Source organism: Mercenaria mercenaria, unplaced genomic scaffold (genome assembly GCF_021730395.1).
Source record: "Mercenaria mercenaria strain notata unplaced genomic scaffold, MADL_Memer_1 contig_4446, whole genome shotgun sequence".
NCBI lineage: Eukaryota > Metazoa > Mollusca > Bivalvia > Venerida > Veneridae > Mercenaria > Mercenaria mercenaria.
Window position 1 is genome coordinate 15,070 of NW_026462674.1, and position 23,631 is coordinate 38,700.

Below are 23,631 nucleotides of genomic sequence, written 5' to 3' on the forward strand. Positions count from 1 at the left end.
ACTATTTACCATATTAAAATAGTTTGACACCTATAAATATTAGGTACGGTTTTGACATTCAATCATCTTTGTATCATACTCAGACTGAGGTAAGAGGGCCGAGATTATTTAATGTTTATTTTAGTATTTAGTAACATTTTATAAAGGAGTTTGGTAAACAATTTCATTTAATTAAGGCATTTGGTAAACCTGATTTGAGTGTGAATTGTCAACGTCCAAAAACCATAACACCGAAACCGAAAGTTCACGCTTTGCATTTAACTTCAAACGTAACGAACAAGAATTTTCGGTTAATTTTCGCTTATAAAGAAAATTTAAAATGTCCCTCTTTTAGCCCTACTTTGAGTTATGTAAAATAAAATGCAAACCTGGTTATATAAGGACACATTTCCATGTCCATATGCTCATTGTATATAACATATACCCTAACCCAAAAAGTCATTTTCAGAAATTTAAAACAACCAGGCTTTAACGTTAGCATTGGGTAGACATTGTACCAGCAATTATATTGAATCATAAGACAAATATTAAAAACATAGAGTGACTGTGATTGTATCTCAGCGACATCTTAAACTAAGTATTACCCTGAAATCTTAATTTTATAATATTTAAGAGTTTTGTCGAAGGTCGTCTGAAATATAATACAGATAATTTAGTAGCCTGTTACGCCATTGTAAAATAAATGTTATCACCAATTATAAAGAAAGAACATATTTATTTCACTTAGCCGCGCAAAAAGTAATTGTAATAAAGAAATTATTCTGGAACTCGTGTTACGATACAAAACATACATTTCAATGGAAACTGGTCAATGCATTGCTTATGTATAAATTAACTGGGAATGTGAGCTTGCGGGCATGTTTACATTTTTAGGTATATGGAAGTTTAATGCAACGTACGGTTGTTTCCGGCACCTGTTCACTCTATGATTCAAATTAGATTTTACTGTATGCTTTATTTCTCAATATATTAACTAAAAATTTTGATTAGATACTGACATTTGACGCTTGTCTGAGTTTTTTTGGGGGTCACCTACGTTGCGTGTAGTTTTTGCGGGTGATGGCTTAACATTTTGTTTGGACGATATTTTTGCCGGGATAGTTTTCCAAGATCCGGAACATGTTTTGGTAATTGGTTCTGCTTGATTTTATGTTGCGGTGTATCTCTGCATTTTTGGGGAGAGTTTCGGCGCATTTCTGCTTGGTTCAGTTTAGTTCGGGCAGGCGAGGTTCGTACGGTTTGACCGGGGTCTGGACGAATGGGTGATCTAGAGGCTTTTGGTCGTTGAAATTGTTTAAATATTAGAGTTTCTATTCAAGATTCGGACGAAAATTGGATACATACTTGGAATTTTAGTTTACATGGTTCTATGGCGGTGCCCTAATGGTTTCACTTATTGTGTAAAGGTAAGTATCTCGCATTGGCACAATTTGGAGAGGATTGTTGTTGTTGTCTTAGGGTTGAGATATAGGTTAGTGTGGTTTCGGATTTCAGGTGTGGTCTCGCCGCCTGAATTGTTTTAGGATCACATGGGTATTAGGATGGATAGATTGTTTGTTGAATCAGAAGATGTTTTTTGGATGGCAAACAGCAGCCGTTTTGATCTGAATCAAATGCAAGTAACCAATGACACATAATATAAAATATTTTTGGGAATAGAAGGCAGATAAGATGATCATCACAATTACTACAAACACTTTTGTCTTATTATCTACGATATTCAAAATGATTGCACGGTTAAACTGGTAGCCACCTTCAATAAGGATCTAGCCAGGTTCTTACACAAAATGAATAATGATTTAAAACAAATGGTTTACAAAAATCTCCATATTAACTTTGAAGAAGACATGTGAACAGTTTTGCTTCGGGGTTGCTTCGGATTCGGGCCAGATAGGCAAGGAGCGTTGCGCGCGCGTAAAGGCCTTAACTTGCCATTAATTCTTCGCAAGGGAATTTATCTGGTAGTGTTTCCGTGGAGTTCGTCGGGCTACTGTTGTACATGTCAGGATGTGTTGATACATAACATTTGGAAGTGATAATAATTTTACGTTTCAGTATCTAGTCGGAATTAACCAAACTGTTTTTATACAGTTGGACACGGCTGGTTGTGTTTGCATTTTCATGTGGAATATTTGTATGGCACTTTTCTGCGTGCCAGTTCATTCATTTCATTATTACAACTTGATGTTGCACGACTCATAGGTACAGTGGTGAAGAGCACATACTTTATGTGTCAAGTCGCCCTATACATAAACATGAAATAACATATACCCAAGCGCAAAATGTCATTTTCAGAAATTTAATACAACCAGGCTTTAACGTTAGCACTGTGTAGACATTGTACCAGCAATTATATTGAACCATAAGACAAATATTAAAAACATAGAGTGACTGTGATTGTATCTCAGCGACATCTTAAACTAAGTATTACCCTGAAATCTTAATTTTATAATATTTAAGAATTTTGTCGAAGGTCTTCTGAAATATAATACAGATAATTTAGTAGCCTATTACGCCATTGTAAAATAAATGTTATCACCAATTATAAAGAAAGAACATATTTATTTCACTTTGAATTAGTTGTCAAATACTGTAATCTCCGAGTCATTATTGTTCACTTCTTCATAAGAATTAAGTAGATTGCCAAGGAACAAACAAATATAATAATACTTAATTTGACTGAAATGTTTTCTTTATATTACAAACTATTATTCCACACAGAGACAGTGAAAAGAAGTCCGAGAACAAGCGCATTAAAAGTATATTGTTATAAAATTTGATGAAATCTTAAAATGACACGGATATGTCAATTTTATTACCGTTTTTTATTTAAATAGAAGATGGTGAAGTTGAAATAAGATTTTTTGCAAGATATTCTTATAAAAAACAAACACAATGTGCAGAAGGTAGTAACCATTGCAACACTTTTGAAATAATACAGAAAATACATTCTTCTTGCATTTTTGTCAGCATCTAACTCTTATTTCCACCCACTTTAACATTTTTAGTGTCGTATATTCATTACATTCTAAACTTGGTGGAAATGAACATGTGACAAATTGTCATATAAACTTTGGGCGAGTAGCTTTTGAACTGGAATTACTACTCTGCGTGTAACTGTTGGTCGCTCAAATGGCAGAAATTACTTCTTATCAGTAAAACGACTTCGATCTCAGATTTGCTACTTGATCTTAGTGATAAGATTAGTAAACATGATCTGTGAAATGATGGAAATACTAAAAACCTGTCAGTTGACTAATAGGGAATATTTGTTTGTATCAGTGTAAACTCGAAATGTTTTTCGCTTTGAGAATAGACAATATACCCAGAGAACAATATTTAAGAGCGCAAATATCTTTCATGGAGAGATATTACAACACTCACAGGTGGTATGGCCACGAGTACAAATTTAGAGTTTAGTTAACACTAGTAGTTCTAAGACATATATATGTTGTTCTTACATTTCGATATTGCTGTGTACGTTTCAATTGTTGTTGTTTAGCATAACCTAACATGACATAATATGCCATCACTTTATTTAACTCTGGTTACATGTTACAGTAACAGAAAAGTATACATATACATATACAAAGTTCAAATGACCTTTTTCACAAGACATGGTATATTTTTTACAAATAATAAGTATCAATAGATTTGATTTGGTTTGTTAGTGGAGATATTCTGGTATATCATTGGCTTTGCTGAAGTGTACACCCGATAAAAATATCAAACTACTTATGATTCGAACATACGCTTTTGCATTCAAATGTAGAAACGTATTATATTTGGACGTTTTGAAACGCGGGGTTTATCTGAAGTCAGTCTATTATATTTCAGTTCGCCAGTTCGGACAATGTAATTATAGTTGGCAACATTTTTTTATTTCTCACCTGTTAATTTAAAATCGGTCGTTTTCAAATGACAGATTTTGTTGTCTCAATGTAAACTGACAAAAACAGTGATTTTATTTCATTGAATTCTTGTCAAATCACAAAAATATCGTATCATATTGTCTCACAAGCTTGTCAATTTAATTTCGCAAAAATAGTTACTTGTACATGTTTTTAACTTCTAGAAATGTAGTTATATGATATGAGGATTTGCTATATTTTTTCAGAAATATTTTTCAACGCTCACCGATAACAACGTGTTAGGCGATTGCTCCCCTTTACATGTACAATAAGCATGAAAATTGTATATCGCATCCTATATCTGATACAAAAGTACTTTTCACAATAATTAATGTAAGGTGAATCTTGAAACAAATTCTACATGTACCAATTGAGATGTCAGTCTCCACATTACATTCCAAATTCCACTCCCTCCTTTTAGAATTTAGGAGAAAAGAATTACGGAGTATTACACTTTATTAGTGTCTTCTGTCTTTGTCACAGATTATAGAGCCATCGAATATAAGGTTGCATCCACTTTTCAGAGACATTCGCCTTAACCATACGTAAACAGATGGTTAGTATCCTAAGATTTTGGCTAAAGAAGGGGACAATTTTCTCAGCATTGATGCCAGTTTTATTGGAATCGATTATCAGCCACCACAGATGCCAATTTATTCTTATAATAAGCTTTATTTTGGCTTCTGACATGTTTAACACAAACGTAATAACCACCTGCAGTCAGTATCATTGTACATTTTATCGACTGGTGAATTTAAGGTACGGCACACATATACTGACGCTATAAATCATATCATGCGTTAACGCACCAAAGGTATCCAAGCTGTATTTATTTATTGTGCAAGGTGAAACGTGGCGTCGGCACAATTATATGTCATATGGCGACTTTCCAGCTTTTATGGTGGAGGAAGACCCAACTATTTTATTTATACAAAAGAACGTCTGCACTGCATTATATTAACAGAAGTTTCTGTAACGGCATATTACGCAAGGTAAATGCGATTCCGCACGCCTTGTTCAATATGCAAATTAGGTACATTAATTTTGTAAACACAAGGTGCGTGTCATAAAATAAGTGTAATAATTTCTTTCGGCACAGTTATTGGTATGACCATCAAATAGAATATAAATTTTTTATATCGTTCTGTTTTTAACTCATACATTTTGAGGCCTTGATTATTCTTGGCAAAAGAATTTTGTAAAATGTTGAGGGATTCGATGTCGTAAAATTCTTATAGTTTATTTATATCTTTTCTCACGAATTATGTTTTCTTTCCTATGATTATGCCATACCTGTATATTATCGGCTGTAAAGAATAAAAATAATTCTTTGAATTATTTCGTTCGAAAATGAAAGGTAATGCTGATTTTTTTTTGTTTGAAAGATTATTCATATATCTTGAAGTAACTTATATTTTAGGGAAACACATCTGAATTTATAAGCACTTTGTTCATATAACTAAAAAGTCCTAGAAGAGTTATCTGTCACTGCCTTACTTTTCGAAGTAGGACAAAAAATTTCGGATTTAGTATTGACTTTAAGCATAAAAATGAAAGTTAAATCATTATATACCTGAGGTACTCCTGTATCAAGTTTTCAACAGACAATAATATCAGATGCAATTTGAACTTTCGGGTACAATCTCCACTTAATCACCAAGAGCACACAATGTAAAATACACGTGTATTACAAAACTGAATAACTATTTGGTATTTAAGCCGACAGTTATATTAAAATCAAATATTATGTAAGGGTCCTGCAAAATTTTCTTTCATTGTGTTCAGATTTCTTAAGTACTACGTTTTTCAAATTATATACATTACAAACTTTTAAAGTATATTCCCCACCTCCTCCTTACCGACACACATTTTTTACAGAGTTCTTGTAGAAACGTCCAGTGACTGTTAACCAGATGGACAAGGCCCTTGAACGACTGCCCCACTTGAATTGAAGGAAGAAAATTGCGTTCATCACTTTTTCGAACTTACGGTTCTCTTGGCAAAACAGGGGCGTTTTTTATCTTTTCGCTTCCATTGCTTATTATCTTAAACATTTGTACAGCTTTTATAATGACCGATTAGTATTATTTATTTCCTATATTTAATTATATCTTTTGATATTTTTTCACGATTGATATAAAATTGAGTCAAAATATTTGTTAAAGATTTCCTATATTTATGTAAACACAGTTGTAGTATATATTTGCTACATTACTTTATTGTATCAGTTCACAACTCTTGGAGCACGGGTTTTATAATTCTACTCATTTCTGCGAAATCAAATTCTAGTTTAGCCGACACTAGAAATACAATGTATTGATGTCACGGCTTAATAGTGACAACAATACATTAAAAGTGTTGCAACCCCACTTCTTTATTTCAAAGGTTGTTGCTTTTTAAATCGCTACCTTGTAAAAAACGTTTCTACACGACCGAACCTGCTAAAACAAAAGAAGAAGTCAGTGGGGTCCACCAAACTAGACACTTAATCTATCTACCCCAAAAGCCAAAACCCTGCTGTTTCTACTTCCGCACAGATAAAAAAGAACTAAAGAATGGAAATCGTGTTATGAATGTTTTTTTTACAATTTAGGAATAGGGATTTTTCCTATGCTTATTTTTTTTTCAGAAGATATATATTGATCTGATATAGCGGCAAGTCACTATGCAAAACGCTCACGGGGCACATGAATTGAAATGCACCCCCCCCCCCCCCCCCCCCCCCCCCCCCTTATGATGCTTTGATTCTATTTTGCTTAAATGAAATCAAACATTATCGGGGACAGATATGTAGGCCAACATCGAGAAAAACACCCCCATGTGATATTTTACATAACTAATCACTCGTTATGTACTGCTTTGATTCTATTTTGCTTAACGATCTATTGTAAAGACCATGTGGTTTTCAATCTGTTTCATTATTGTTTCGGCCTTATGCCCTTTATCAAAATGACAAATTTCGAGTAAATTTCTACATCATAACATGATTTTAATTCAACAACATTTGTAATACAAATCAAGAACTGACATAACGTTGTTTAACGCCATCGTCAAGTCCCACTAAAATCGAGACACATTTACGATTTACATGGAATGCCAATATTCATCTTGTAAATAATCCTTTTGATTTACTAATTTAACACCATTCTTTGAAATATGCTTCAAGTAACAATCATAGAAAAAACTTGACACATGGCAAACATAAATGATATTGGAGTTTAACTGTTTGAGATGTGATTACTTGGAGAATAGCGTCTGATACCCTGGTGAGCAGTAGGACAACAATGGTCCGTTTGTTTGTTTTATCTTTCTTAAATGATAAGCGCAGTTTAAGAACACCCAGGGCGCATTTATGTACACAATGATTTTGTTTTCTTTAATACTGCTACTGATTTAGTCTTGACTAAGCGAGTTCGTCACCAGTGCCGTTGTTTAGGCTGCATTGATCTACCCTCCATTGTTCCCATTGTTCAGGGTGCACAGACCTTGACTTACCCAATATTATTCTCATTAAATCGTCTGCTCAGATTCTAGATCGATATCAGGGATATATTTTACTACTTTAAAAATCTAGCTCTTTGTGTAGAAAAAGTCATGGTCACGAGACTGATACACGTGATGGAAACGCTTATATTGTATAGGTAGACATCAGGAAATACATACTTTTACTTTCATTTTACCAAATAGCTTCGGCTAACATATTAAAGCATATAACGTAGCTTAAAAACGTCAGCACACATTCTTCTTTACAATCAATAAAGCTGATATTTGACATGAAAATGACATTTACTAGTCGGGAAAATTACACTATATATATTTATATATATATATATATATATATCCAACGAATAACTACCTTCATGCCTTCAGTACCAACTCCCGTGAAATTGAAGGCTACATACACACTACCAGAACAACATGTATTTCTTCAGATTATAATTTGTTAACAGCATATCGATAGGTTTCAACATTTCTGTTCTTTCAGCGCTTTGATTTCAAGTGCACCAACGTACTCTGTCTATGAATCACTGGTATGATTAAATGACCGTCGATCTTAGTCATAAAACTGATTGACCGTAAATGCTAATGACTTTGTGTGTTGCAGAAAACTATTTTATTTGTAACTGTAATTGCCTATCAAAAGAAATCCGGTCGAAGCCTGTAAAATTACTGCTTAAGCTTGGACAAAGTTCCCGGTCTTAGCCTTTCGCCTGCTGCTAAAAGGGTGAAATATAAAAAATTCTGTATCCGTTATATTTAACTGGTACTACCAGTTAGTAAGTTCATATTCTAAGAAACACGTCAAAGAAATTTTGGCAGACCAATTAAAATGTAGGCAAAATTAGATTATACTTTTTCTTTACACGAAATTTGCTGTAAGTTAACAAAGCCAATTCGCCGATAATCTGCAGTACAACGACCATATGTATCCTGCTATGTTGTTGTCACAAAATTGTTCCAGTAATGTAGTCGGGGAGAGAATAGGGGTGCACTTAAACTGACTAGCTACTGCTGTCAAAGGGGTGGGAAGTAGAGTGTCTGCCTTATGAGTAAGAGGTCCTTGGTTCGAGTTCCGGTCAGAGCTTAAATATTTGCATTCTGTTACAGCATGTTTTTGCAGTTTATCATTCCAAATGTTCTATATTTTTAGCAAACAATATTATGAATCATTATTTAGCAATTATGCAGATCACCGTTGAGTGTTAAATTAAATACACCTAAATAGAAAATATTCAATGTATTATGTCCCTTTGATTTTTCTGCTCCCAATGATTAAGAAAAGTTACATTTCCTTGATCAGAAAATTTTCTTTTATATGAAAAATGATCGTACACTTCCTGTTAAAATATTGTAAATATACCTATTTTTGAGAAATATATGGATATTTGCCTTCATTTCAAAGCTTTTTAAGTTCATACCGCTGTCCTAGTGATTAAAAAAAAATAGGTACTATCTCTACTGCATGTAATTCAATTTGAAATATCTTGGTGGTTTGAAAAGCAATTTGTACGAAATAAACGGATATCGTTAGCTATTGGAAATATCATTCAAGTGCATGAAAAGATTAAAAAAAACTACCTGGGATAGAATCACGGAAGCCCATTAGACTAGTGTCAGAACCTTTTTGCTGGACCCTCGTAGTATTGGTGTAGAAAGTATAGTTGCAAGTGCATTTACAAAGGACATCGGACATTATGCTTGGGATTTTGCCCTAAGTTCAATGCTATTTCTTGACTTCAGTAGCTGATAGTTTTATATAACAGCTTCAAATACTGATAAATAAGTTATATTCTTATCAAACTGTCACAAAAAATAGTTTTATTTTATATTCGTTTTCTTGAAATTCGAACAGTTTGTAAGAAAGGGTCATATTTTTGAAAAATTTAAGATGTGTATTTTTAGTTAAAATAAGCATTGGTATTTAAGATATGTCTACTATGAAATATTTTAACACAACAAATAAACAGATACCATGCACATTATCAGTTTTATTGACATTTTTGAAAATAAACGAAACGGAAAGAATAAAAGTGGAACAAAACTTTTGGTCCCTAACTGTACTTTAGTTATTTCCACCCGAGTGCCCATGATAACACTGATGCCTTGATCATATCCTATTGTTTGTTTTCTATACATCTATTGCTATACTGTATTTATACACATGTACAATACTGACCGGGCATTATGTGGAGGATTATTATTGAATACATGCAGTGGTGTAGCTGGCCATACATTGGCGTAGTTGGCCTTTTTCAGTCGAAACGGAGGGGTGCAGGAGACTGCCTATTCCACTGCGGGTTCAGGGATGCCTTACTTTTAGCATTTTATATCAGTGGAACAGAACTTCATTAGCTAGTATCAACATTGATATAGATATTCTTTGGGTGTCTGTGTTAGTTCTTACTAGTATTTCGGTTGGCTTCGAAATAAGTTTCAGACGTGTGAGCGAATTGATGTTAATTCTGGGGGTGTCAGTGTTAGTTATGGGCGAGTCAGTATCAGTTCTATGGGTGTCAGTGTAAGTTCTGGAAGCAACTAGGTTAGTTAATGAGATGGTGTCTGGTGTAGTTTTCGTCATGCCTCATTCCCCCATCCCAGAGTACAGTACAGACATACAATCTTTTTAATAGCATAAAGATGACGGAACGTTCTCTGTTATTTTGTAAATTTTCAAAAAAAAAGACTTCTGTTCCATGCAATATTAACCCATTTCAGATGGTGTGTGATGCAAGATTTAAGGTAACTTATGTCTCAAAAATCCATTAAATATCAGTACAGTGTAACTTCCGAAAACCGGACCTTCTGAAAACCGGAAACCTTTGAAAACCGCACGAATCTCAAAGTCCCGTTTTTTCTGTTCTTATTTCTATATATTTTTAACCTCTGAAAACCGGAACTTCCGAATTCTGAAAACCGGACGATATTTGAAGCACCGTTTATATTTTAACACTAAAATTGACTTCTGAAAACCGAACAGCAAAATATTTGTTTGTTTAAAAGCATCACCTGATAATCAAGAAACGCTGTACACATGTTCTTTTGTTTATTTATTAGCGGTGCGGGTTTATTTTGACACGCTATATAATCACAATGATCATTTGATGCAAAAGTGAGGAAGTAATTAGCGATTATTTTCATTTGTATTCAATTTATGAAAACGTGATGAATTAAATATCTTATGTGTTAAAAACTTTCTTAATGTCTGAACGAAAGAAAGATGGATGTTTTAAATGATTTAGTTACATCGATTAAACTATGCATTATCAACATTAATTAAAATTTAATGTTGACGAACTCGGGTCCAAAGATGGTAAAATGTAAGTGGAAAATGTTTGCGTAAATGCTATTGTATTAAAGTTCTGTTGTTTCTTTTTATATTTGTTATTTATGTATTTACTATCCTTAATGTTTGTAAATAATTAATTAATTATCTAATTAATTTATAAATTAATATGAAATTGTAAAGTTAAAAAGGATAAAAATCTCCTTCATCCTACGTGTAAGAAAACATAACTCTTGTGCACCACGTCCACGTTGCCTACAAACTTTCAAACTTCTGAATTCCGGAAACTTCCAAAAACCGAACTTTTAGGCTGGTCCGGAGGTCGTTCGGTTTTCGGAAGTTACACTGTACTATGAAATTTGATCAGTGGAACAATCTTATTTACGTATGATTTTTTGCACTATATTCTAATAAATTACAATATATCTTGGGTAAAATTGAATAAACCATTGTAACGCCTCTAAAATAATGTAGAAAATCAACATTTATCTTTAATAGTATCCACCAGCTACTTTCACGCACTTTAATATTTGTGTCGTCAATGCCAAAAATGTTTAGAAATGGCAGCCCAATTTTAGGTGAGTCGCTTTAAATAATATTTATCAGAAACTGATTTATTTTCAACTTATAATATGAAATGGATTTGTTTTGAAAGTACAGAATGGTATTAAATCTGAGTCTGATTACAATGAAAGATTACCTCAAGCTTTCTTATACACATATTTTCAAATTTTGACATGTTCATTAAACGTGGTGATGATCCTATAATAAAGATTATGTTTAAAAGGAGATAATCAGGTTATTATTAAGAAGATATAGTATCATTGCTATCTCCCTTTAAACTCTTTTATTCCTAACATTGAAAGGTAATCGTTTTAAAGGTATTTTTCGTAAAATGCATGGATTTAAGCTACAGTCAAACAAATGGATATGTCCGTGCGTTGAGGTACGGTGCGGATGGGAATGATCTGTTGGCGAGTGGACAAGGATAAGTACGGAACAGGAAGTCTTAGTATGGGACAAATGGTGAGAAACGGGGAACAAAAAGATACAGGACGCGAATAAATACGGATAGGTACGGCGTACTACGTTGAACTACGTTTTACTGCTCCTGACAACTTGCCCAGCGCGTGGACGGATCTTCGGTGAACTACGTTGAACTAGCTTAAGGTACAGCCTAGGATCACAACGTTAAGCTACGAATCAATACACATGACTACGTTCGCATTAAGGTTTAGTAACGGGTCGGTAAGTTTCATATAAATAGGCCACGTGTAGCCAGCGTTTTCATAACGATTAGCTTTAACATCATGTCAAACTACGGCAAGGTACGTTTCAGTACGGATAACTACGTTTTGTACGTTTAACTACGGATGCATAAGTTTCAACCACGTTGGACTAAGTCACGCTCAAATGGCTACGGATCGCTTAAACTTTTGTGCATATTCAAAAGTTGGAGAAACTTGCAAGTTTGGAGTACGTCTTGACTACGTTCCGACCAATTGTTAATACGGATTGATACGGATTACTACTTTGAGGTACGGATCGATACGGATTACCACGTTTCTATCCGTGGCTAAACGTAGCTATCCGCGTCGTATGTGTGACTGTGGTATAATAGAGGAAAATGTTCAGTATCTTAAAGGTGCTAAATCAATTTAAGCATGAATTTATGACATTTTACATTTTTAGTGTATTTCGTTATGAACAAACAAACAGATCGTCCATTACATAGTGTTAGATTCCTATTAGAAATGAATGTTTTATCAATTTTACGGAACATTGTAATTTTCCTCCTTTATTATGAAATGAATTTTGGCTAGATATATATTTGTTAATGTTAATCCTTGACAGATATAATACAAAGTTAACGTTCTTATATTCAAACCATTCCTTAGGCTAAATATGTTTGTTGGGCAACCAGGGTAGGGAAATCAAAATATTAAAAACACCCTCGCCTAAACTCGCACATGTATTAAACATTCAGTGAACACAAAAAAAAAAAAAATGCGTTAAGGATCATTTCGGTCCAGTTCATTACTCCATAAAAGACTGATTAACCACCTTTAAAAATAAATGGATTAAATTTCTTTACTGATTTTAGAATATGTTCCTTTTTTATCAAACTTAAATGTCTTCCGGGTTGATTTGGTGTATGCTGTATTGCGAACTGCAGTGTTGTTTGACAATCTGAAACGTAATTTAGGTGACATGCATAGACCAAAAAAAGGAATATCAAAACAACTCATCTACCTAAGTTAACAGAATACTTTTTTCAATGTTTTAGCTAATCTAAAATTAAGATATTACATTTAAGGCTTTGTGCTTTAAGTAAACATTTAATTTTAAACGTAAAGGTATACAAATGTATATGCATTAGGCATTTAAACATGGCAAACATTAAACAAACAAGGGAAATGTTTATATGTTACAGATGAACCTGTCTTAGCGGTGACCTGTATTAATCAGTTACTTGCCTGCAGCCACTCAGCTAACTTCTCAAATTGATTTTTTGTTCTAATTTCAACAAGCACTATGTTTGAAGATAAGTCAGTTTCTGATAAGATATCATTTAAAGCTACTCCTTCACCACTCGAACCACTTTCTCAACCCTATCCCAATTTTTGGGCATCTTGCATAACATTAAAATGTACTTGTAGTGAATTTTCGACGCAAACCATGACTAGAGTTTTATGCATATGGAGGGGTTACTTTTAGATGAATGGCTCTGACTGTGCATGCTGTGCTCTGTGCGTCCATGAAATATACCCTTGCCTTGTAATTGAAATGCAGTCACCTGCCTAAAGCAGTCACACTGTTTCGCTCCCTTGACTGGCTGGCTGCTTAATACAGGTTTGACTTGAGCTATTTCAATACACATATGATCATATACAGATTTTGTATTAACTCTAAAGAAATCAAACTTTAACCAATGCATAGAAATAGAAATATTTATGTACGTACGTCACATATATAAATAGCAACATATTCCGTGAATTGATAACACGTTTGCATTTAACTGAACTTTCAAAGGTTTGATTATTCTAAAAATGAAGCTGTATTTATAGTACTTTATGGTATTATTAAATATAAAGATTTAATATAAATGGGGATGCAAGAGAGGGGAGGGTGGGGGGGGGGGGGGGGGGGGGGGGTCTCCAGTTACAATCGCTTACTTTGAATCACTTGCTCTGCTCCTTACCGACGTGTTGGAAACCTCGTAATGGTTGTAGAATTCTTCATGACCGAGGAAGCCATCCAGCGAGTTTACGGAAGATCGGCAGTTCTTCCCAGGTGTCTGCCCATACCTTAAATATCAATGAGACACATAATATCGAAAAGGCGGTAATTATAGTGTTGTCTCTATGGTAATTATTTAAACATAATTAGTATCAATTAACAAAATGACGTATTAGTGTCATGTATGGATAGTATTGAAAGACAAATTAAAATAAATCGAAAGGTTTTTTTTTTTTATATTGCGCATAGATTTAGAAAGAACTTGTTTCACAACAAAAACAAAAACAGAAAGAAACAAACAAAAAAAACTGATAATGTATTGCCGTAAAATTATGTGCCAATTTTACACGAATATAAAAAATTGGCAACGGCTGAAAGTCAATAGGTCTGCTGATTCATGTTTATGTGCGTCCGCTAGATGCATTATTTTAACAATGTATAACAAAATCTTATTGCAGTTAAACTTTCAAGTCGTCTAGCAAAAACACTGTGAATGCGCTTATTATGTTACAGTATTTCCCAAAATAATATCTTTAAACAAGTTTGCAACATTATTTCTAAATATAGTCATTATTCGACACTCAATAAATACACCGTTTCGTTGAAAACAATAAATATGAGCTGTCTGTCCTCGTATTTATAGGGTGAAAATGACAAATCATGTCTTTTCTAAAGGAAAATACCTGTTCTACATCTTAAAATTTCAAGGCCACATTTAGAAAGCCAGTGTTACTTCTCTGAAATAAGGGTTTATTAAACATGATCTATAGAACTAATTTTATTTCTTGTTAAAAGTGTATCGTATCTTAATAACGTGAAAATACTGTTACTGTTAATTTTAGTGAACGGAGCTGTCCAGTATCCTAAATTGCTGAACGGTTGTAATGAACGCGTTTAGGTAATATATAATGTCCAGCTCCATAATGTAGAGAACGGAGCTATATAATGTCTTGTGTCCAATATCATAATGTAATCAACGACCTAGGTTATGTCTTATATCCAGTATCATATGGTATTGTACGGCGCTAGATAATGCCTAATGTTCAGCTTCATGTTGTAGTGAACGTATATGTCCAGCATCCTAAATTAGTAAAAATAAGTGAACGGAGCTAGATATAGAGGACATTTGTTTGTTTGTTTTCATTGAGCGCGTAAGTGAGATATATCCCATGTTCACTCAAAACAAACACATTTTCTTTTTATCTTATGCTTAATTACGTTTAGATGTGCATTTTGCAATAAATTTTAATCTCAGCGCGGGAAACAGACATGACGTCAGACGTGTTGTGACATTAGAAAAACGCACACAACATAAAGTTCCATTTTATTTTATTTTTTGCTGCATAACGGTATGAAATTGTCATTAAGTAAAATAATTTCAATCGAGAAATATACAATAAAGAACAAAGTGCGACTACAGTTTTATCCTGTTTGAAGCAAATAATTTAAAATTCATACACAATGTTCAAGTCGGCATTTACAGTGAGTTATTTGCAGTGAGTGATATGGATTATGTCTCACTGATAAAACAGTATTTCATCAGTAAGCATAAAATGGAATGTGTTATGTCCAGACTCATATTGTAGTGAACGGAGCTGGATTGTGTCTTACATCCAATAATAATGTAGTGAAATGAGCCATATATATAATTATTTCCTGTATTTTGCGGAAGTGGGTGGGATTAGATTATATATAATATCCAGTGTTCTAATGTATTGAACGTAGCTGGATAATGTCATATGTTCAGTATCATATTGCTGTGAACGGAACTATATAATATCTAATGTTTAGTCTCATATGATTGTGAACGCATCTAGGTTATGTATAATGTCCAAAATTATATATCTTACTCGACAGCTCATGTTGATCTATAATGTTTACTATTTGTCCGTCAAAAGCTTATGTAGGAACCATATCCTCAAAGACTAATTATTCACGATCTAGTTTGAATTTATTAATCTAAAGTGTCCTTAATCAGAATCAATTTTGTAATTAGTAATGCTTTCAAATTGGCAAAATTTTGTCTTGGAAAAGCTTGATATCTGGATGGGGTGGGGGCGGGGGAGGGTGGGGGGTGGGGGGGGGGGCCATGATTAGATATAGTCTGCGACAAAGTGACACTATAATAGTTCTAAATTTAACTACCTTAAAATTGTACTCAACGTTCCAACTCCAGATTTTCTTGATAAGATATGAAACAAAAAAGTTTTTAGAACTTGGCATTACCTGTTGGTAGTTTGTCCTGTTTGTCCTTGTTTTCAATATAACCTTTAAAAAATATTAAAGCCTACATGTTCCTTTAATATTTTCTAACTTGCAAATTCACGAGCTTTCATTTATTTTTTTAATATCATCATATTTCGTTTTATATGCGATTTTCAACTGTAACAAATGGCGAGATAGTTATATGGGCGAAACATTATTCACTATTTGATAGAGGAACTAAGTGGCAATACATTAAAATGTGTATGTGTGCGTAAGTGCGTGTGTTTATGCGTGCGTTCGTGCGTGTGTGGCTGAACGTCCTACCGAGACAATTATGAGTCATGTGTCAGCGACTTTCCAAATTTTCATGGTGAAGATGATCACAGCTGTACCTCCGAGAATTATTTCTGGTACACAGAGGCGTCTGGGTAGCATCACAGACCTCCTACATGCTATCTGGATAGTTTCCTCACATGAAGGGATTTTACACGCCTAGTGTTGATCCGAATTCAGCGGCCACGGAAGCCCTAACGTGAAACATGTTTCCACGAGAAAAGTTCGTTATATTTTATGAATAAAGCAAAAGTAAACATAAACAAGAGCATTCGGTTGAGATATTGGTAAAAACCTTTGTAAGTCTATTTGGTTAAATGACAAATTAGGGGCCTCTGTGGCCGAGTGGTTAATATTTCTGACTTCAAATCACTTGCCTCTCATCGATTTGAGTTAGAGCAACACACGGGGCGTTGAATTCTTCATGTGAGGAAGTAATTCAGCTGGCTTAAGGAAGGTCGGTGGTTCTACCCAGGTGCCCGCTTGTGATGTAAAACTGCACGTATAACTATACGCATGAACTCATCATAACTAACTAAATACAAAGTTGACAAATTATATTAGCATGATATGCACAAAACCAAAGTATTTAAATGTTCCAAATGATTTATACTATGTAGTGATCTGCCAATGTCGGCCTTCGTTTCGCCTTTGTTTGAACGAACACAAACAATGTTATAGATTTTATTATAATGATCTATTAAAACTTTTAGATGCAACTCACAGATTATACCGTCTTGAAACTAGTGGAGACCATGAAGTTTACTTAAAGCAAACTGAAATATTTTTGAAATGAGCGCACTAGCAATTACAGACTTATAATGCCTTAATGTTTAATGTATAATGTGGCTGCCACATGTTTTACGAAAAAAAAAAAATACTAGGTTCTTGTGCAGTCCTGTTGCCGATTATAATTGTCTTATGAATATGTCAAAGCTTTGAAAATTAATTAACACAGTAGAAATTAATATCAAGTTCATTGTTTCCAGTTACCTCCTTTATGATTCTAACTTTATGAATTCATATGCAATATTGAAAATATTGCTTTTCTAATCATGTAATTATGCATAAAATTGATTTGGACATCTGCTTCCTGTTTAATTTTACATAAAATAAAAATCCCTGTATTAACAGCGTAGTAAATTTTAATGAAATAAAAGGAGATATTATCCTTGAACAAATATGACCTTTTATCAAGTTTCTTATTCACAACGAAGGTTTTATCTTCTTGCTATAATGTTTATGTCCCTGAACATATAAATGACTTTCTAGACCGGAATGCAAAACTGGTGCAACTTAAATCTGTCAGTACTAGGGATATTGTGCTGTGTTATAGTGAATGGTGATGTAAGTTTTTTTATGTTAAAATTATATTACGAATTTATAGACGGACAAGAAAAAAAGCCCTAAAGTAGTCGAACCTATTAATGCGAAAACAACATTTGGAGGTCATTAATTAACAAACGACACAAACATAAATCATCCTAGGAAGTCACGCGTCTTGATGATTCCAGGGTATTGTTTGGTGTATTGATATGGAAGACGCATTAGCACGTTTTAAACCTCATGCAAGATAACACAGCAGCCTCAGCGTAAAAATGTGATGTTTTATTTTCTATTTTGAGGAGGGGACGCATAAAAAAAAACTCAAAATGTGTTTAACATCACCTGAGAGCGATTATCTCTCCGTTAACACATGTTTTTAATGCTGTTAAGACACCCCCTAAAAGTGACAAAAACGGCAGTTTTATGCTACAATGTACAAACAAATCACCCTTTGATATATAAACCCCTAAACACAGATTCCAATATTCAAATATTCGAGTTTTATCACATTCTCTTTCTCTAACGGTACGAGTTGTATGAAGGTAATAATAAAAACACTATACTATTCTCGTTGACTCAAATAACGTGTAGTTTGCTCTTCTGCAAATTACTTATTTTTAATTATCCATTTCTATACCAGAAATTCATTTCTAAAAAGAGATGAAAAATATGAATAGAAGAACTCATTATCATTTTATATATTTGTTTTAAATATAATTATAAGTAGCCATTTACAGGTATAAAGCAATAGACTTGCGAGAAAGATAATTATTTCGTTCAAGAATCATTTGGCATTTCCATTTCTTATATCAGTTATATATAAATTGAAAAGAAACCGTCTGAAAAGCTACTGTTAGATAAACAACTCTGAAACAGAATACTCCTTCATGTGGCTGGCTAACTGAAGGCCGTTAGTTCTACCCAGGTACCTGCCCGTGATGCATGGAAATGCACTTGAGGTATCCCGCTACCATCAAAACTGGAAAGACGCCATCAGTCTTGTAATTGTGTCTGTGCAACATTAAACCCAACAAAAATAAACGAAACAAAAAAAAAGAATTGGATACTCAGGATATTGTTTTGCAAAAAAAGGCCTTTCACGGTAAACAAAAATACTCATATGCCGACTTTCCAGCGAAGAAGACTCCAGATTGTTCTCTAGACATTATTTCAAACAAGAACTTACATATTAAAGGGAGTAACAGAAGAACAAAAATGAGATGCATACATGTTTTGTAATGCAAAAAATTGACTGAAAATGTAACGGGACGATGGGATATCAAGGAAACTTAGCCACAATATACGATATAAGTAAGTTTGACAAACGTAATTTTTTTCGGGAAGATGGGTTATTTAGGAGAGGTTAGGTATGAATTAAGTGTGTGTGTGGGGGGGGGGGGGGGGGGGGGGTACTTAGGCATGATATAAGATATAACATGTATGCTAGTGTAAGAAATGTAAATACTAAATCAAGGATGAGTGTTGGTATGTCATTGTGGCGTGAGGGAAGACACTAAAAACAATATATGATGTCACATGCTAGGTTTTTTTTAACGATTTCGGATGAGAGTTCCGGAGATGGGGGCGGGGTGAGGGTGTAGACTGAATACTAAGAAACTCATATGATATACATTTATTTACATGCATTATTTTCTGCGGCTATGCCTGCGGAGGATTTCTATTGTTAGTAGCACGTACAGGTATATGCGTTTCGACATGGATTTAAGTTACTAGTGTTTGTGAGAAAAAGTCTCGATCTTTTAAGAAATATCTTCCTTTCCAAAATTGTGCTTTTCAATATTTATGTGTACAACGCAGGGAAATACTAGAATGCGGCATACCTAGCCCCCGTTCAAAGAAGGAGGGGTATATTGTTTTGCTGATGTCGGTCGGTCCGCCCGTAGACCAATCGGTTTCCGGATGATAACTCAAGAACGTTTGAGATTAGGATCATGAACGTTGAATGGGAGGTTGGTCATGACCAGCAAATGATTCCTATTGATTTTGAGATCAGTAGCTCAAAGTTCAAGGTCACAGTGACCCGAACAGTTAAACGGTTCCCGGACGATAACTTGAAAACTCTTTGCCTAGGATCAAGAAACTTAATACAGAGTGTGATCATGACCAGCTGATAACCCTTATTAATTTTGAGGTCATAGTCACAATGACCAAGAACAGTTAAAACGTTTCTGGACGATAAATTGCGAGCTTTGGGCATAGGATAACCAAATCTTACAGAGCGGTTGACCATGACCAGCAGATGATCCCTATTGATTTTGAGGTTAGTAAGTCGAAGGTCAAGATCACAATGACCGGGACAGTTAAACAGTTTCAGGACGATAATTTGAAAGCGCTTCGACCTAGGGTCACGAGACGTAACAGGGTAGTTGACAATGATCAGCAGATAAATCTTCCTAATTTTGAGATCAGTAGGTCAAAAGTGAAAGGTCAAAGTTACAGTGACCCGGAACAGGTGAACAGTTTCCGGCCGATAACTTTAGAACGCTTGTGCCTAGAATCACGAAACTAAATGGGGAAGTTGAGCATGACCAGCAAATGACCCTAATTGATTTTGAGTTCAGTAGATCAAATATCAAAATCATATTGACCCAGAACAGTAGAACTGTTGTTTTTTTGCCAGATAACTAGAGAATGCTTTGGTCTAAGATCCCATTTGATACGGAGGCCACACATGACTGGTAAATAACCCGTAACTATTAATTTGAGGTCAGTACGTCAATCGTCCAGTGGTTGCTGTTCCTTTTTTAGCTATTGAATCCATCAAGGGGATATCTCGTGTTCTACGAGCTCTTGTTTTATTTGCCTATGTACAAATACAGCAATAAAACAGGGTGGTCTCATAATTGCAGTCTTTGTTATTTTAAAACGATAATAATTAACATTCCGTCGATTAAGTTAAACACACAGCTAACTTTATATAAGATTACAGTCAGATATTAGTCAATAGAGGTGTGAGACAGAAGTTTACAAATATTACAAATCTGTCTTTACGCAATATTCAGAAGACGGAAAAAAATATGCTATATTATAAAAGGTACAATTTAGTATTTAAGCTAAACATTTTATATCAATATTGATTAAAACTATTTTGATATTTAATTGGTCAATGTAAATTGTCAAATGGTAAATAAAAAAAAAATATTACGATACTAAAACCGACAGCTCTGGTTAAAGCCATAGAAAACAACATAAATACCTACGCACCAACTAGTTATCATATTCATAATATTTGATACCTTTAAACATTTAGTATGTGTTTGTATCATACTCTAGTAAGAGGATGGAAGTTATTTAATGTTGATTTTAGTATTTTGTAACATTTGAGAATGGCAACTGATATAAGAATGCATTAATACAGACAGCTGGTAAAACGGTTTTGAGTGTGAATTTTCAAAGTCAAAAGACTACAGCACCGAAACCGAAAGTTCAAAAGGTAATTATCGCGAGTTATTGAAATGAGCAATAGAAAATAAAAATGATGAAATGAAATTCTAAGACGTTGCTATCATATTTATTTTTTGTGGGGTAGGGGTTGTTATCTGTTTATGATATCGGAGTTTTTAAAATGTAAAACAGGCTAAAAAACGATTTTCTCACTGACTTTGTTACCAAAATCATAATGCTCGATACTAAAGATCATTGTATAACATAACGATATTTATGATATAAAATTTAATCGAGACAATATTTAATTAGGTAAATTTGGCACCCAATTATATTTAACGATAACTGTTATTGTTTTAAATATTGATAGGTCAACACCTCGTGGTTCTATTCCATTTATTTAGCGATTTATTTTCAATGTCAAATACGTTTAGTCACGATCACCGTTAATCCCCTTCGCGTAATTATTGTGTATTTCTGCGTATGTATTTTAACCTTACGTTTTTGTTGAAATAATTTCTTTATTTTTGAAGCGACTATTCCACACAGTCGATTTGTAGATAATTTTAGTAGAATAGAGTCATAGACACATCAAAGGTATATTTTTATGAAATATGATAGTTTTTTTTTCCATTTTAAGACGTATCGTATAGCGGGTTAATTCTGTGGGCAGAAAATTTTTCGCTTTTGTCCTAAAATGAGCCTAGTGAATTTCTGCGTTTTTTATTTCTGCTACTTTCGAAAAAAGCAGGAAATAATTTTTGCGGTTTGCATAAACCGGAAGTAAATTATGCGCATGGGACATAGCAACCGCATTTACTACGTCATAAATAACGATTCAAATGCATATCGTTCTCGTCAGTTATGCCTTGGTTCCATTATCTAGGTCGGAATCTAGGCGAATGAAGTTGGCGCAGCTGATTTATGTTTAAATCTGATTTATTTTCATTACCGAACAGAGTTAGAAAGAAATACTGTAGGTCTAGTACTGGTTATTCATTTTGAAAGACATTTTCATAAAATGTAACACTGCTGGTAGAAAAAAAAATACGATTTATTTACAAATATATTCATGTACGTTTGTACATAAAAAATATATGCAAAATCTTGTACTTAGTCCGTTCACAGTCCATGTAAATTTTTTTAAAAACCTAGCGTGTTTTGTGATATACACTTGTAAACATTACACCCCCGAAACGGTAACCATTTTATTAGCGGACAATAGATTGATACAATAACAAAAGTAATCAACCACAATCGATACTGTGTGAACTACTTGACAGCATACGAAAAACCCGTGAGATAAAGATAACGAGTCATTATATTAAGCGAAATATCAAAGGTTATTTCTGCGTCAAAAATTCTGCTGATATTTTAAATGCCTTGTGCGGAATTTATTTCTGCGCGACAGCCTCGAGCCGCAGTATACGCAAAAATAAAAACCCGCAGAATTAACCCGCTATAGCATTGTAATGCGTTCCTACTATTTTACACTTATATGAACGAGTAAATGTTATGATGAACTATAAACAAGAAATCCGCATGATGATACAATGGGAACATGTCAGAGTATTGCTTATGTATAGATTAATAATGGATATTCAATCACTGCGGAGCCGAATATAAGAAATTAAACCGCGTCTGGCATTTCCAACCTCTTACTGTGAAATAAGCCGTTTGAATTTTAATGCCGATCTGTTGCACTCCACAGAACGTCCTTGTTTGAGATAAAAATTTATTTATTTATTTATTATACCAGATTTATATAGCGCCCTTTTCATGATCAATTTCACGTTCAAAGGCGCTTTACATAGTTCAAATGCAGCCACACAGGGCGCATAATTCATCCTCTACTAGTACAGACACAGAGCGATCTGACCAGAGGGACAGAGTGAGACAAAGCCCCCACGACAGAGAGATCAGAAATCAGATACAGGCTTGTCCGGCTAACTTAGCCTAGCTCGTTGCGAATAGACAGCCTGGTTCTTTAACGTGCCCAGTGTATAGCACTGATACACGCAAGGATTGCCTGGGTTCCTGACCAGTACACCTCTAGTTAGGTGGGAAACACTGAAAAGCGTTTCTGAAAATTCCCGAGTAGCTACCGGGGATCGAACCCCCGACCTCAGGATTGGAAGGCCAGTGTGCAAACCACTGAGCTATCCGTCCACCTTAATAAAAACATCTACATGCCGTATGATGAATGCAATGTAAAGCCAAGTTTTAGCAGTTTTAGCAGCTTTCATTTGTTAAAAATGTCACGAATATGTATTTTAGAAGATATTGATTTGTTTCCTTGTAAGACCGAACATCAGATGCATAATTTGCAGTCATGTGGATGACCGGGCATATTAAAATTGCACTTTCTATCCGTTTGTGCGTGCGTCCATGCGTCCGTGTAAATTCTTGTCCGGGCTGTAATTCTGC

The 23,631-nt window shown here is 34.2% G+C and overlaps 1 protein-coding gene across 1 annotated transcript in view; it reads left to right on the forward strand.

Annotated features, from left to right (window-relative positions):
• The window catches only part of LOC123531045 (chitin synthase chs-2-like), a 58,086-nt gene that overhangs the window by 298 nt on the left and 34,157 nt on the right, over window positions 1–23,631 (forward strand). The window lies entirely within an intron of this gene.